General features: G+C 40.4%; 1 long non-coding RNA gene across 1 annotated transcript; it reads right to left on the bottom strand.

Annotated features, from left to right (window-relative positions):
• Nucleotides 1-601: 601 nt before the first annotated feature.
• On the bottom strand, nt 602-2194 carry LOC124721195. The gene is made up of 3 exons (XR_007006291.1): nt 2058-2194; nt 779-877; nt 602-694 (listed from the first exon to the last, which is right to left on the bottom strand). It is a non-coding gene; the product is annotated as an uncharacterized LOC124721195 (long non-coding RNA).
• Between the last annotated feature and the right edge of the window lie 4233 nt (nt 2195-6427).

Here is a 6427-nt window from a genome sequence, read left to right as displayed (position 1 = left end):
AGTGCTGCTAAGCTTTATGTCATATTCCATCTCTCTCTCTCTCTCTCTCTCTCTCTCTCTCTCTCTCTCTCTCTCTCTCACACACACACACACACACACACACACACACACACTCTGTGTAACGCTTGCTTAGATGAAGCAGAAGCATTTGTGGTCTAGCAAGCAACAGTTCAGGAACTATTTGCAAATGATCAACATTTAAAAATCAAACTGAGATTTTATATACGACTCGGTTACAAACACCAAATTTGGAATGAGGGGTTGATTACACATTATTTTCATGTGCTTAGTGTCATAGTGTGTAGTTTTAGTGTTAATAAACTATCATTTTGAATTGTATCAAGTGAAAAATATAAAATATGTCATACACTGTACCTATCATCAACTTGGTGCTCTCTCTCTCTCTCTCACACACACACACACACACACACACACACACACACACAGCATTACATCATACTGGTTTAACGTACAGGATTTCCAACAATAAAATACTTAAGCTCCTAAAATTCTCTCTCTAATGGAGGAAAAAACCCTCAAAAAAACACTCTAGGTGAAAAATTTTATTACAAAAAGATTACATTTATCTAAAGCAAATATTCTTTCTGATACTTGAGTGCTTGTTATATACTTTCACTAATGAATTCGTCAGTTTCATCTTCATCAACATCATCATCTTCTATAAGATCAAGAACTGTAAAGAAGAACAATCATGAAGCAAAGCATTTTCTAATCACAGTCATACTAATTAAAAATTGTTGACATTTATAAATTTCACCTTCAATGTCCCCACTCTCACAAAAACACATATTTCTTCTCTGTCTCCTCCACCTCATCCTCCTCTCCCATCTTTTCCTTATCAGTTATTGGATCGAAACTGCAAAGAAAGAAAAATAATAACCAAATACATTTTCCTATAGAAAATGAGAATAAAAGCTTTTGAAATGCAGTATTCCAGAAGAATAGTTAATAGTTAGGCAGATCAGGTAACTAATGAAGCGGTACAGCATCGACTTGCACATAAAAGAGCATACGGCATAATGTAACTGAATGAATGGGGAGACGTCAAGAAATAACAAATTTGGTTCTGGAATGAATTGTGGACGGAAAAAAATTTGTAAATGGCGACCGATGCGTGAGTATAGTAATCAGGTACAAATGAATGAAGGTTTTAGTAATCATACGGAGATAATGTGATGTGTACTGGATAGACTAGTGTGGAAAACTGTATCAAACCCATCGCTGAAAGACTGAAACGACACTAGTGCTTGTAAACAACTAGAATACTTTAAATAACCTAGCGTCTGTTGCTTTTAATAACAGAATCTAAGAAGAAATAATTAAATATTAATCAACATCATTGCAGTGGCTTACTGACTGTGATGTTATAAATTTTTCATCTTCTTGCACCAGTATGGGAAATGTGGTTCTTGTTAGGGTCATTGAATATGCTCTTTTCAGTCATGATAGGCACTCACAGGATTCTGTTGTCAACTGTCGTAACATACTAATCCACTAAATTACATGCAGTGGTTACCGCAAGGTTAAGGCAGAGCTTCTAACCTACATTTACACTCACTAATTTGTGGAGAAATTTGAGTGCCTTCATCACCATAAACGTTTCAGGAAGAAGAAGAAGAATCAGTAGGTGAAAGATTTCAGACTTACACATTTTTGGAGAGAGTTTTCATACTTGGTGAATTGTTCATTGTAATATATATGTCTGAGACCCACTATTTTCGTTGCACATATCTCCTTAACAGAAAAAAGTGTTGAACAACAATAACGATTATGATGGCATGACAACAGTACCCTGCATCCAGGGGAAATCAAACTTTTATAAGCCACGTCCATGGTAAGGCAGCTAAATAATTCCGAATACTTTCAATCCTTTACGCTGCTTCGGTATTAGTGGTATGGGGAAAGTGTTTGTGGACGCTGATTCACCAAAACTCTTATCTCATGTGAAATGCCCAATCAACCAGTTCCGGTAGTTTCCAGACATGTTCCAACAGGCAAAAAAAGTTCTGTCGTGTCAACATAAGCATCATATTTACCTTCCATATTTCAAGCAACAGGAAACAGATATGCAGATTCACCAACCAACAGTAGTTGTTGCCTCTTTGCTTCGTTACATTGGCTGGCTTTTTAGCAAGAACAATAATTTCATAGTTAAATTAACTTTGAGTCTCTATTTCTCACCAGTGCATGGGCAAATCTCACGGGCTCCAACAACAATGTATTATCACGCTCGACTGGTCGTCAGCGTTACACCAGCCAGCACCCACCCACGGCTATCTCTGAGCCATCACATAAGGCATGACGCAATATGCGGAAAATTTTATGTTACAGAAAACTAATACAGAGTAATAAAATAGATCTAACCAATTAGAAATCTTGAAGTTGAACAAAAGGCGAAATCCAAAGAGTTTCAAAACATCAAGATTTATTTGATTCAGAAAATGTATTATATACAAACCACAGTTCATCACGAAAGCACAAAAACCTTACCTACAACATGAGCGAGTGCAACAGAAATATGTCAACATCAATTTAAAACGATTTTCCCCAGAAACTTTGATGTAAGTGTGAAAGAAATGCATTTTGCTATACTTTTTTTGACTTTTTGATCCAGACCGTTTTTTGACAGTCTATGGGTATACATTCATTGCGGAACTTTTTTGATACTTCCGTTTTTTAAACCTTAAGTATGAAACAAATTCCGTAACGGAACCGCCGGTATAAAAATGATATTAACAGTGTTGTGCTCTTAGTGGAGAAGCAGTAACAGTAGAATGGCTGAGTCAGGAGAGCTCACTGAGTTGGAAAGTGGACCAGTCATCGGTTATTAAATGTGTAACAAAACCATCAGAGACATTCAACCATTCTAAATCTGCCAAAGTCGACTGTTGGCGATATTTATGTAGAAGATCCAGGTGAGGATGCATACAATCGAATGATTGGAACAGAAATTGTGCAATATATGTGTTCATCCATAACGTGATTGATGATCGGCGTTAGATTGACGAGGCGGTTAAGTGGCAGAGACAGTAATGTTGTGGTCACAGAAGTAGCCTGCTCCATTGGCAGATGCTGAAACTGTGGATGTTGCTATGCAACTGTGATAGTGAGGGTTCCCTATGCTTAAAGCTGAGAAGTGGCAGTGTCTGCATAGGTATCCTGTTGGAGTCTGTAGTTGGTAGAGAATATTTTGAGGTGTGTCCCTTCATTGGCCAGCCATTGCCCGTGCTGTCCCTCCACGATGAGAAGGTCGTTGACCAGTTTAACCGAGTGCTCTTTGGACCAAAATTGTTGCATGTTTACTTGCACTATGAATACGTCATGATCCAGAGTGATGTGAGTACTATCATCTGTGCAGACTGTGCTATCGTCAGTCATGTTAGACGTATCCTGTAAAATGCACTCACACTTTAGTCTGTCGACAGTATAAGTAGTCGATTACTAAATGATCCTGTAACGAAGCGCGCTGCTCTCCGTTGGATATTCTCTATCTCTTCTATCAACACTATCTGGCACGGATCCCACACTGGTGAACAATATCCAAGCAGTGGGCGAACAAGTGTACTGTAACCTACTTCCTTTGTTTTCGGATTGCATTTCCCCAGGATCTTTCCAATGAATCTCAGTCTGGCATCTGCTTTACCGACGATCAATTTGATATGATCATTCCATTTTAAATCACTCCTAATGCGTACACCCAGATAGTTTATGGAATTAACTGCTTCCAATTGCTGACCTGCTATATTGTAGCTAAATGATAAGGGATCTTTCTTTCTATTTCGCAGCACATTACACTTGTCTACATTGAGACTCAATTGCCATTCCCTGCACCATGCGTCAATTCACTGCAGATCCTCTTGCATTTCAGTACAATTTTCCATTGTTACAACCTCTCGATATACCACAGCATCATCCGCAAAAAGCCTCAGTGAACTTCCCATGTTATCCACAAGGTCATTTATGTATTTCGTGAATAGCAACGGTCCTACGACACTCCCCTGCGGCACACCTGAAATCACTCTTACTTCGGAAGACTTCTCTCCATTGAGAATGACATGCTGCGTTCTGTTATCTAGGAACTCTTCAATCCAATCACACAACTGGTCTGATAGTTCATATGCTCTTACTTTGTTCATTAAACGACTATGGGGAACTGTATCGAACGCCTTGCGGAAGTCAAGAAACACGGCATCCACCTGGGAACCCGTCTCTATGGCCCTTTGAGTCTCGTGGACGAATAGCGCGAGCTGGGTTTCACACGATCGTCTTTTTATAAACCCATGCTGATTCCTACAGAGTAGATTTCTAGTCTCCAGAAAAGTCATTATACTCGAACATAATACGTGTTCCAAAATTCTACAACTGATCGACGTTAGAGATATAGGTCTATAGTTCTGCTCAGCTGTTCGACGTCCCTTCTTGAAAACGGGGACGACCTGTGCCCTTTTCCAATCCTTTGGAACGCTACGCTCTTCTAGAGACGTACGGTACGCCGCTGCAAGAAGGGGGGCAAGATCCTTCGCGTACTTTGTGTAAAATCGAACTGATATCCCATCAGGTCCTGCGGCCTTTCCTCTTTTGAGCAATTTTAATTTTTTCTCTATCCCTCTGTCGTCTATTTCGATATCTACCATTTTGTCATCTGTGCAAAAATCTAGAGAAGGAACTAGAGTGCAGTCTTCCTCTGTGAAACAGCTTTGGAAAAAGACATTTAGTATTTCGGCCTTTAGTCTGTCATCCTCTGTTTCAGTATCATTTTGGTCACAGAGTGTGTGGAAATTTTGTTTTGATCCACCTACCGCTTTGACATAAGACCATATTTTCTTAGGATTTTCGGCCAAGTCAGTACATAGAACTTTACTTTCGAATTCATTGAACGCCTCTCGCATAGCCCTCCTCACATTACATTTCGCTTCGCGTAATTTTTGTTTACCTGCAAGGCTTTGGCTGTATTTATGTTTTCTGTGAAGTTCCCTTTGCTTCCGCAGCAGTTTTCTAACTCGCTTGTTGTACCACGGTGGCTCTTTTTCGTCTCTTACGATCTTGCTTGGCACATACTCATCTAATGCGTATTGTACGATGGTTTTGAACTTTGTCCACTGATCCTCAACACTATCTGTACTTGAGACAAAACTTTTGTGTTGAGCCGTGAAGTACTCTGAAATATGCTTTTTGTCACTTTTGCTAAACAGAAAAATCAGCCTACCTTTTTTAATATTTCTATTTAAGGCTGAAATCATCGCTGTAGTAACCGCTTTACGATCGCTGATTCCCTGTTCTGCATTAACTGTTTCAAGTAGTTCGGCTCTGTTTGTCACCAGAAGGTCGAATATGTTATCACCACGAGTCGGTTCTCAGTTTAACTGCTCAAAGTAGTTTTCAGATAAAGCACTTAAAAAAATTTCACTGGATTCTTTGTCCCTGCCACCCGTTATAAACGCTTGAGTCTCCCAGTCTATATCCGACAAATTAAAATCTCCACCCAGAACTACAACATGGTAGGGACATCTACTCGAAATATTGTCCAAATTATCCTTCAGGTACTCAGCCACAACAGCTGCTGAGCCAGGGGGCCTATAGAGACATCCAATTACCATGTTTGAGCCTGCTTTAACCGTGACCTTCACCCAAATTATTTCACATTTCTGATCTCCGTCAATTTCCTTCGATACTATTGCACTTTTTATCGCTATAAACACGCCTTCCCCTTCACTCTCCAGCCTGTTTCTGCGGTATACATTCCAGTCTGAGTTTAGAATTTCATTACTGTTTACATTTGGTTTCAGCCAACTTTCTGGCCCTATCACAATGTGGGCATTGAGACCGTTTATTAATGAGAGCAGTCCTGGGACCTTTCTATAGACGCTCCTGCAGTTTACTATTACCACATTAATATTGTTAGTCCCTGTTGCGTTTTGCCTACTACTACCTTATCGCGTCTCAGCAGGCGTCTTTTCGGGCCTTCGGAGGGAATTCTCTAACGTAAAAACAACCACTTGTGCACTCCACACGTACTCCGCTACCCTTGTAGCCGCTTCCTGCGTGTAGTGCACGCCTGACCTTTTCAGGGGGACCCTACATTTCTCGACCCGATAGCGGAGGTCGAGAAATTTGCACCCCAGATCTCCGCAGAATCGTCTGAGCCTGTGGTTTAAGCCTTCCACTCGGCTCCAAACCAGAGGACCGCGATCGGTTCTGGGAACGATACTACAAATAGTTAGCTCAGATTCTACCCCGCGAGCGAGGCTTTCCGCCTTCACCAACTCCGCCAATCGCCTGTATGAACTGAGGATGACCTCTGAACCCAGACGGGTGGTGCATGCTTTGTGATCTTAATATTTGTAACTGTGTAATTACGTGTGATGTGTGTTTCATGATGGTATTCCCTGAGCAATCGGAATAAAAA

The sequence above is a fragment of the Schistocerca piceifrons genome, chromosome X (assembly GCF_021461385.2).
Source record: "Schistocerca piceifrons isolate TAMUIC-IGC-003096 chromosome X, iqSchPice1.1, whole genome shotgun sequence".
Lineage (NCBI taxonomy): Eukaryota > Metazoa > Arthropoda > Insecta > Orthoptera > Acrididae > Schistocerca > Schistocerca piceifrons.
The sequence above is the reverse complement of the archived record's forward strand: the minus strand, read 5'-3'. Positions and strand labels throughout refer to the sequence as shown.